We start from the raw sequence: 9,342 nt of genomic DNA, 5'->3' as shown, positions 1-9,342 counted from the left end.
GAGTACAAGAACAAACAAAGCTCATGGTTACACTTAATTCACATTTTCTAACTCTCTTTTTACATGTATAAGATGCTAGAAATACGATGTAGAGTTTTCAAAAAATAATCAGCATACTTGCATTTTGCAGTGCTACTGTGTGCACTGGACAACAATCATTTATGGACTTAATTCAAAACACTTGTAACATAACAGAAGCAGGGTGAACAGGGTACCGCATTTGATACCAACTGAGAACACTTATTACATAACAAGACAAGAGCAAAGTGAACTTAGTGTTGCAGTGTTGTTTAAGAGAGCGGCTCGTTCAATTTAAATTCACACCGAATGAGGCCAGAACCAACTTACATGATCTGGTATAAATCTACCAAATACCCTATTTCAGCAACATCACAGAACACACGAACTAAACCTAACATACAAGTGAGGTCACGACCAATATACATGACCTAGTAAGGAACCAAGGACCTTCAGTAGAAACCACCAAAACCTCGGCACGATCCACAGAAACAATATTATTCTACCGTTTGGTTAAAGCTAGAACACTGCGACGCTGCATACATCTCCCTATGCAGCAACTAAAATCAAGTGTCTTCGCCATACACAAGACCAACACGGTACCAAAAATGATCTATTGCACAACCACGGCAGTTAGTACCAGCCAGCACAGTTAAAGTTGCATCCACGGATCATGGCAACTGGAGAGAAGTGATATACCTCGTTGATGGCAAGCATCTGGCCATTGGCCTTCTTCACCTTCTTAAGCTTCCTCAGGAAGTACCTGCGCGCAAACAACCAAACAATCAAACACATAAGCGCCGACGAAACCAGCGCGCGAGGAAGATCGAGGTCGGGGGAGGAGACTGACCAGAACTTGGACTTGGCGCGGACCTCGTTGGTGGCCCAGAGCTTCATGCGGTAGATCTTGGGCTGCTCATCGCCGGGGGTCGGCAGCGCGCGACCCACCACCTGGTACTGGTGTAACTGCGCGCAAACACAGAGAGGTCAGCCACGATGGGGGTAAGATCGACGACGCGGCGTATCTAGAGGACTGGGGGAGGACGGCGGGGCGGGGAAGAGAGAGAGAGAGAGAGAGAGAGGGAGGAGGAGCTTACCCTGTGGGCGACCATTCTGGCGAGCTCTTGAGACCAGAGTGCGGGGCGGCGAAGCGAGAGGCGAGGTTGGATACGTAGTGCTGGAGGAAGGAGGAGGCGGCGGCGAGGGGGTGGGAGGCGGGGAGGGGGAGGGGCACCGCTGAACTATATCGACGCCGCGGACGACGACGAGCACTCCCCTCCACCTCCGCCCCCGAAGCTCATCTCCATGCCTCCTCCCTGGTCACCGACGCCTTGCGCGCCGGAGATGGCTGCCGGCCTAGATGGCGGCGACGGAGAGGGAGTTGGGTGAGTGGGTGGGGAGAGGGAATGGGTGGATCTGGCCGCCGGTTGAGGGGAGAGGAGGGGGAGTAGCAGCGGAGAAGGGGAATCCGACGGGTTGTGGCGCAGGTTGAGGTACGGGTGTAGGGTTAGGGAAGGGAGGTGGCTTGGGGTGGCGATGCGGTGGGGAAGGGAGGGGTCGGGGTGGCGATGCGGCGAGGATGGGCGCGGGGAGGCCATGGATGCGGGGAGGTCGGCGCCGGCTGGTGGGATCGGGGGAGGGGGATCTGAGGGGGACGAGGGGATCTGCATCGGGGGAGAGGGGAGAGGAAGAAAGAAAGAAAGAAAGAAAGGAGGCGGGGGGTGGATGGAAGATGCCAGCTAGGGTTCCACCTCAGGTGGGTTTGGTGGGGGAGGCGAGGAGCGATGGCTACCGTTGGATCCGGAAAGATCCAATGGTGTTTTGTGCATGATCCGTGTGCCTTGCCCACGGACCAATCAGAACGCAATACAATATTATGACCAATTGAATTGGTCGTGATAAATTTAAAAATAAGATGTTAGATCATCTTAGCTATTTACTTGACCTGATACATTGGAAAAAATGAAACAAATGAAAAACCTTCTCATCATGTCATCAAATGTGACCTAGTTTTTAGAAGAAAAAAATAACAAAATAGTAATAAGGAACTTTTCATTTTCTTTGCACGAAAATTCATTTTTCATTTTTCGAGTGCTCAAAATGAGTTTTTTTGTGAAGAACATACCAAATATTTGTTGCAAAATTGTATCAAATCATTTTTTCTAAAATACTAGACCATATTTAATGTACAAATAACCAAATGGTTGGGTGTCAAAACTTTTAATCCACCTCTCGTGAAAAAGACAAATTTCCGCCGATTCAGTTGGAAGCGGGTCAAATTTGAACTACAGTTGCCTCATAGTTTGCTATTTATTTTTTCCAAAAATCATTTCTAGGTACATAAGTACCTATTTAATCAGAGAAACACCAAAAAAATTCCAAGATTCAACCACTAGCTAGGAACGGTCAAGCCCGCCGTTTTGACCGCATTTTAAAACGGGCATAAAAAATTCAAAAAAAATCAAAAAATTGGAAAACCTTCGCATTGTGTCCTTATATGTGACCAAGTTTTCAGGAAAAATAATAAACTTGTAATACGGAAAATATTTTAGAAAAGTATTCTCATAAATGAGCTATCATGTGTGAAGATTCATGGATTTCAACCCAAACGCTCAATCTCATGGTCACATTCATGGCATAGTTTGTTCAAATGATCTCATATTGTGCACAAGGGTGCATCTTGGAATTCCAAACAATGTTGCCAAAGGGAGTTTTCATTTTCTTTGCACGGAAAATTCATTTTCCATTTTTCGAGTGCCCGAAATGAGGTTTTTTTGTGAAGGACCTACCATATATTTGTTGCAAAATTGTACCAAATCATTTTTATAAAATATTAGGACATATTTAATGCATAATTGACAAAATGGTTGGGTGCCAAAAGTTTTGATCCACCTCTGGTGAAAAACACAAATTCCCGCCGATTCAGTTGTAAGCGGGTCAAGTTTGAACTGCAGCTGCCTCATAGTTTGCTATTTATTTTTTCCAAAAATCATTTATAGGTAAATAAGTATCTATTTAATCAGAGAAACATCAAAAGTTTTCCAAGATTCAACCACTAGCTAGGAACGGTCAAGCCCGCCGTTTTGACCGCATTTTGAAATGGGCATAAAAAATTCAAAAAAAATCAAAAAACTGGAAAACCTTCGCATTGTGTCATTATATGTGACCAAGTTTCCAGGAAAAATAATAAACTTGTAATACGGTAATTATTTTAAAAAAGTGTTCTCAGAAATGAGCTATCAAGTGTGAAGATTCATGGCTTTCAAGCCAAATGATTAATCTTATGGCCACATTCATGGCATAGTTTGTTCAAATGATCTCATATTATGCACAAGGGTGCATATTGGAATGGCAAACAATGTTGCCTAAGGAATATTTCATTTTCTTTGGACGAAAAAACCATTTTCCATTTTCTGAGTGCCTGAAATGAGTTTTTTTTTGTGAAGGACCTACCATATATTTGTTGCAAAATTGGACCTAATAAATTTTATAAAATACTAGGCCATATTTAATGCACAATTGACAAAATGGTTGGGTGTCAAAATTTTTGATCCACCTCTGGTGAAAAAGACAAATTCCCGTCGATTCAGTTGGAAGCGGGTCAAATTTGAACTGCAGCTGCCTCATAGTTTGCTCTTTATTTTTTCCAAAAATCATTTCTAGGTAAATAAGTATCTATTTAATCAGAAATACATGGTTTGATGGCGAGACATCGAGGTTTGTACGGTGGCCGAGGGCCCCAACTCTAGAGCGCGTAAGCTCGCATGCCCGCCGCGTGGTCACCGCGTGACCGTGGCGTTGCCATGTGTTCTGGGCGGCCTAGGCATGTCTAGTGGGTTGGGCACTCCCCAGGTTGGTGCTAGGAAGAAAATTACAACATAAGATTCTCACGAGGAGACCGATCGATGCTCAAACTTGAATTAGCAGCCAAGTGTTTGATTAGCGGTACGGGAAATGCACATGGCCAATGGGCGTGAGTTTTGGCTGAGGATGATCATCTACTAAGGAGAATGTCTTCACAAATGTTTAGCTCAAAAGGAGGATCCTAGGTGGTACTTACTTTGCAAAGTACCACGCTGGACAAAAATATGAATGTTGAAGCTGGGCTCAAAATAATGAATGGAGTGAGCTGAAATTTTGTGGAGGATGGTTATTTGGGCATAGGAAAGCATTGTAGAAAATTGATACCATTTGGACATTCCAAAGTAGTACTTCCTTATCAATGCTCTTCTATGGACAAAAACTTGGGAAAACTAGTGAGAGAGATTGGATGAATGAAATGAGCTCAAAATTGGTGTAGGTAAGTTACTTAGGTATGGTCACGCGCTGGTAAATTTTCAGATCATTTGGGTAAGCCTAGCTAGTACTTACTTCACAAAGCTTCTCTCGAGGTAGAAACTTTGGAAATTTCCCGAGAAAGATTTACTAGGAAAATTGAGCTGAATATTATCATGTGGCAATGATTTGGGTATGGAAGAGTGCCCGAAAAGTTTGAGGGTAATAGGAGGGGTCTATATAACACTTGCTTTGCAACGTGCCAATTTGGCCATAAAATATAAATTGAACCTGGGCTCACATAGATGATTTGACTGAGCTGCAATTTGGAGGAGGGTGATAATTTGGGCATATGAAGGAACTGTATAAATTTCATGTCATTTAGAGATATAAAAAATGTACTTCCTTCACAATGCTTCTAGGTGGACAAAAACTTTGGAAATTTGCCGAGGAAGATTTGCTAGGCAAATGGAGCTGAATTTTGTCATGCGGTAATGATTTGGATAGGAAAGAGTGCCCAAAAATTCCAAGGGTAATCAAGAATATATAAATAGCACTTCCTTCATAAAGTGTTGTTGTGAACAGAATAGGAAAATGAATATTGTTGAATTAGTTTTGAACTAGGCAAGGAAGGATTTTTTACATATTTGATGAAGATATGCCCCAAAGAATTTACGATATTTTTTTGGGAATTTTGGGAATGATAGAAATATAGGTTGCTTCACAACCTAGGGCAAAAACTGCCAGATGGACATGACACATAGGCAAAACTGATGAGATGGCGCCTAGTCATCACAACACACCACAATCTACAAGGCCATGACCATCTATATTGGTCATTAACAACTAGAAATAAGGCAGCGGACTAGCACTGTTTGCTTTGTGACCATTTCGTGTAAGGAAATTACGACCTTTCTGACCAAAATGGTCGCAATGGTTTAGGGTTTGGAGCCCCCTGAACAGCTTTTGACCAATTGGTCTAAAATGGTCATAAATTTATGACCAATTCTTCGAGGGTCACTGACAGAAGGTCATAAGTTGACATATTTCTTGTAGTGTCTAGTGGTAAGAATGGCACCGGCATCTTTGCCCATGTGGAACCACCACTTGTTTATGGTGGACCGGTTCCTTCCACTCATTTGAATCATGCCGGTCCTCCCCCTAAGATTGTGAAAAATGAGGACTTTGATTCTTGGGTTTACCGCTTTAAATGTCATTTAAATCATGTGAACACTAACCTTTGGAGAATCATTGAAGAAGGTTTCTATCTGCATGATCCAAGCAACTTCACTCCTCGAGAAGCCGCGGACAATCAATTCAATGAGAATGATCTCTTCATCATTCAAGATGCAATTCCACCCTAAGACCTACCTCATCTTCGTCCCTTCGCCTTGGCCAAAGATGCATGGCATTGTGTTGTCTCTCTCTACCGGGGAAGCGCAAGCATTCAACGCTCCAACTATGAAGTGGTACAAGATGAGGCCGATGAGTTTGCAATGAAAGAAGATGAAGAACCTCGTGAGCTTTATCGGAGAGTAACCAAACTCGCGGTCTCACTACGAGATCACGGGAGCAAGGACACAGATGACAATTGGGTCAAGCGCAAATTCCTCAAGGCAATGATGCCCTATCACAAGGCCATGTCCTCCGTCATTCGTCAAAGACCGGACTTCCACACCTTGACCTCAAGCGAAGTGTTGGATGAGTTTGTGGCCATGAACATTTTGGACAAGACCGCCGACAATGCGGTTCTTCGTTCTCAAAGGGCAAAGAAGCCTAACCTTGCATTGAAGGCCAAGCTCACCGTTGAAGAAGAAGAAGAGGAAGAAGAGGAGAGCAACCCCGAAGATACAAAGTATGCGTATCATGAACACATGGCACTTGCTTCAAGGCAATTTTGGAGAAAGAAAAAATTGAGGCCAAACTTTAGCAAAAACAACTCAAGTGGCACGAAGAGCAAGCAATGCTACAATTGTGCCAACGTGAGTCATTTTGTTGCAGAATGCCCGTATGAGAAGAGGGAAGACAATGGTGGCAAGCTCATCCGAAAGGACAAGGCCAAGTCGTTCCCCAACAAGAGCAACTTTACCAAGAAGACTCCTCCCAAGGCATTGGTGGTACAAGAAGAGTACAATGAGGATGATGACGATGATGAAAGTGATGAGTCGGTTGCCATGGCCTCCGTTGCCATTGCGACGACTCCACGGGTATCTCTCTTCGACTCACCCAATGAGAGCATCACCGCCAAGTGCCTCATGGCTAAAGCCACCAACAAGGTAACCTCCAACATCAAAACTACCATCATTAATCATCCTTCTCCGACGGATAGCATTAATGAACTTGACGAAGATAATGGAGGCTAATGAGTTTGAGGCCTTTATGGGCAAACTCAAGGGAAAATCCAAGAAGCACTTTGTTGCTCTCTTGGAACAACTTGGTGAAGCCAATGACATGATCGAGGCTCACGAAAACACCATCACTAAGATGGAAGGGCATAGTCGTGACTATGCCGATGAGATTTCGGATCTTTCCAATGCTCTTGAGGAAGTGCGTGGTCTTCGTTTGGCTCTTGAGGAGTCACACAACGTTGATCATGCTAAGTTAAAGAAAGATTATGATCATGTCCTCATTGTTTCTCATGTGCTAAACTCCGAGAAGGCCGAACTTGAGGTTGATTTTGCTAGACTCAAAGAGGAGTTTGATCTACTTGACAAGGCTCACAAGGTCTTGAAGGGCTCATGCTAGCCTCAAAGAGTCGCATGATCAACTTCAAGTAAAGCTAACCAAGGAAAAAGCCACTTTCCCTCGTATGATGTTAATTGATAATGCAAATGCTACTATCCCGTGTTGTGAGCATGTGCATCTCATTGAGGAGAACACTAAGCTAAAGGGGCAACTTGAGAGAGGTCTTGCGACTTGCATACAAGGCAAGAAGAACCTCAACGATCTCTTGATCAACCAAAAGGGAGGTGTGGCCAAGGAAGGGGTTGGCTACGTGCCCGACTCCAAGAACAAGAAGAAGAATGACAAGACCAAACAACCTCCTCCTCTCATGCAAACCTTTGTGAAGGAGGGAGAGAGTGCCTCCGAGGAGAAGAAGAAGAACATTGCAAAGGGCGGCAATGTCAAGAAGGGCAATGCCACCCCTCCCAACAAAGCCGGCGATTTTAATCCTTCTTATGTGTTATGCCGTGCTAGTGATGGGCATGTTTGTGCCAAATTTGTTGGTTCTCTTCATGAATACATTGAATGGTCTATTTGTGTTCCAAAGACCCTTGTTACTAACATCAAAGGACCCATTAAAAAATGGGTACCTAAAACCAAGCATTGATCTCTTGTAGGTGTTTGCTTCCGGTGGGGGATCATGGTTGCTCGATAGCGGAGCTACAAATCATATGACCGGAAGCAAGGACTTGGTGGTGGACGTGCACAAGGTTCCATCTATGCCCACCAATGTCGAGTGGGGTGACGCCTCATCTTCTAAGGTATTGGGACTTGGCAAGGTGGTCATCTCTCATGGTCTCACGATCGACAAGGTCATGCTTGTTGAGTCCCTTGCATACAATTTACTTTCCGTTCGTCAACTTGCAATCATGGGCTTTGCCACTTTCTTTGATATCGATACCGTGGCCCTCTTGTGGAGCAAGACTCTTAAAGTAGCCTTTGTTGGGCATATCGAGAACGTTCTATATGTGATTAACTTTTCGGAGCAACCCACTAAGACCGCGACATGCCTAATGGCTAAAGTTGATGTGGGATGGCTTTGGCATCGCCATTTAGCCCATGTCAATATGAGATCTTTGCAAAGTCTCCTTAAGGGGGACCATGTCCGTGGACTAACGAATGTTAGTTTGCTAAAGATCGTGCTTGCAGTGCTTGTATCGAAGGAAAGCTACATGAGAAGGCTCACCCTCCCATGACTATCATTTATTCAAAGAGGCCTTTGGAGCTCCTTCACATGGATCTCTTTGGGCCTCCATCCTTCGATAGTCTTGGAGGCAGGAAGTATTGCTTGGTGATTGTGGATGACTACTCAAGGTACACGTGGGTGTATTTCTTCAAAAGGAAGAGCGAGACCCAACAAACCGTCATTGACTTTGCAAATGAAGCACAACGTCAATACAATGCAAAGATCTTGACAATAAGAAGTGACAATGGCACCGAGTTCAAGAACTACACCTTGGATGAGTTTCTTAGTGATGAGGGGATCAAGCATCAATATTCCACACCTTACACCCCTCAACAAAACAGTGTTGCAGAGAGGAAGAACCGGACATTGATGGATGTGGCAAGGACCATGATGGCGGAGTTCAAGTCTCCGTACAACTTTTGGGCTAGCCATCAACACCGCGTGTCATGGATCCAATCGGCTCTACCTCCGCAAGGGCTTGAACAAGACTCCATATGAGATACTCACCGGTAACAAGCCCAACCTCAAGTACTTCCGGGTGTTCGGGCGTAAGTGTTTCATTCTCAAGAAAGGTGTTCGGTTGTCTAAATTTGAGGCTAGAGCTTATGAGGGCATATTTGTTGGTTATGCTACAAACTCTCATGCTTACCGTGTCCTCAATAAATCCACGGGACTTATTGAGGAGACATGTAATGTGGAGTTTGATGAGAATAACGGCTCCCAAGTGGAGCAAAGTGGCACTTGTGATGTAGGTGATGAAATTCCTCCCCAAGCCATAAAAAGAATGGGTGTTGGCTTTATCCTACCCATTGAGGAACCCCTTGTGGCCGAAGGAGAAGGACAAAGCTCCACTCAAGCGGAGCCATCACCAACCCAAGGCCCACACGCTTCCGAAGAACAACATGAAGGCCCTCATTCTCAAGAACATGACCAAGGGCAAGATCACGCTCAAGACGGTGTTGACACATCTAGTGATGCCCAAGGACAAGTTCTCTCCTCCGAGCAAGTTCAAGAACAAGAACAAGCTCAAGACGATGCTCAAGATGATCAAGTGACCACTCCTCGTCTCACCCCCGAGGAGGAATTAGAGCATCGTGCCGCCAAGGTTGCTTCCAAGCTCTCCACCAGGGATCATCTCA

The 9,342-nt window shown here is 44.6% G+C and overlaps 1 long non-coding RNA gene across 1 annotated transcript; it reads right to left on the bottom strand.

Moving 5' to 3' along the window:
- Positions 1 to 717: 717 nt before the first annotated feature.
- Positions 718 to 1,154, bottom strand: LOC147978114 (uncharacterized). Its single transcript, XR_015599536.1, has 3 exons — positions 1,116 to 1,154; positions 869 to 984; positions 718 to 781 (listed from the first exon to the last, which is right to left on the bottom strand). It is a non-coding gene; the product is annotated as an uncharacterized LOC147978114 (long non-coding RNA).
- Positions 1,155 to 9,342: the final 8,188 nt, after the last annotated feature.

Source organism: Triticum urartu, chromosome 3A (assembly GCF_056163025.1).
Source record: "Triticum urartu cultivar PI428250 chromosome 3A, HENAU_Tu73, whole genome shotgun sequence".
NCBI lineage: Eukaryota > Viridiplantae > Streptophyta > Magnoliopsida > Poales > Poaceae > Triticum > Triticum urartu.
This window is presented reverse-complemented; position numbering and strand designations above follow the sequence as displayed.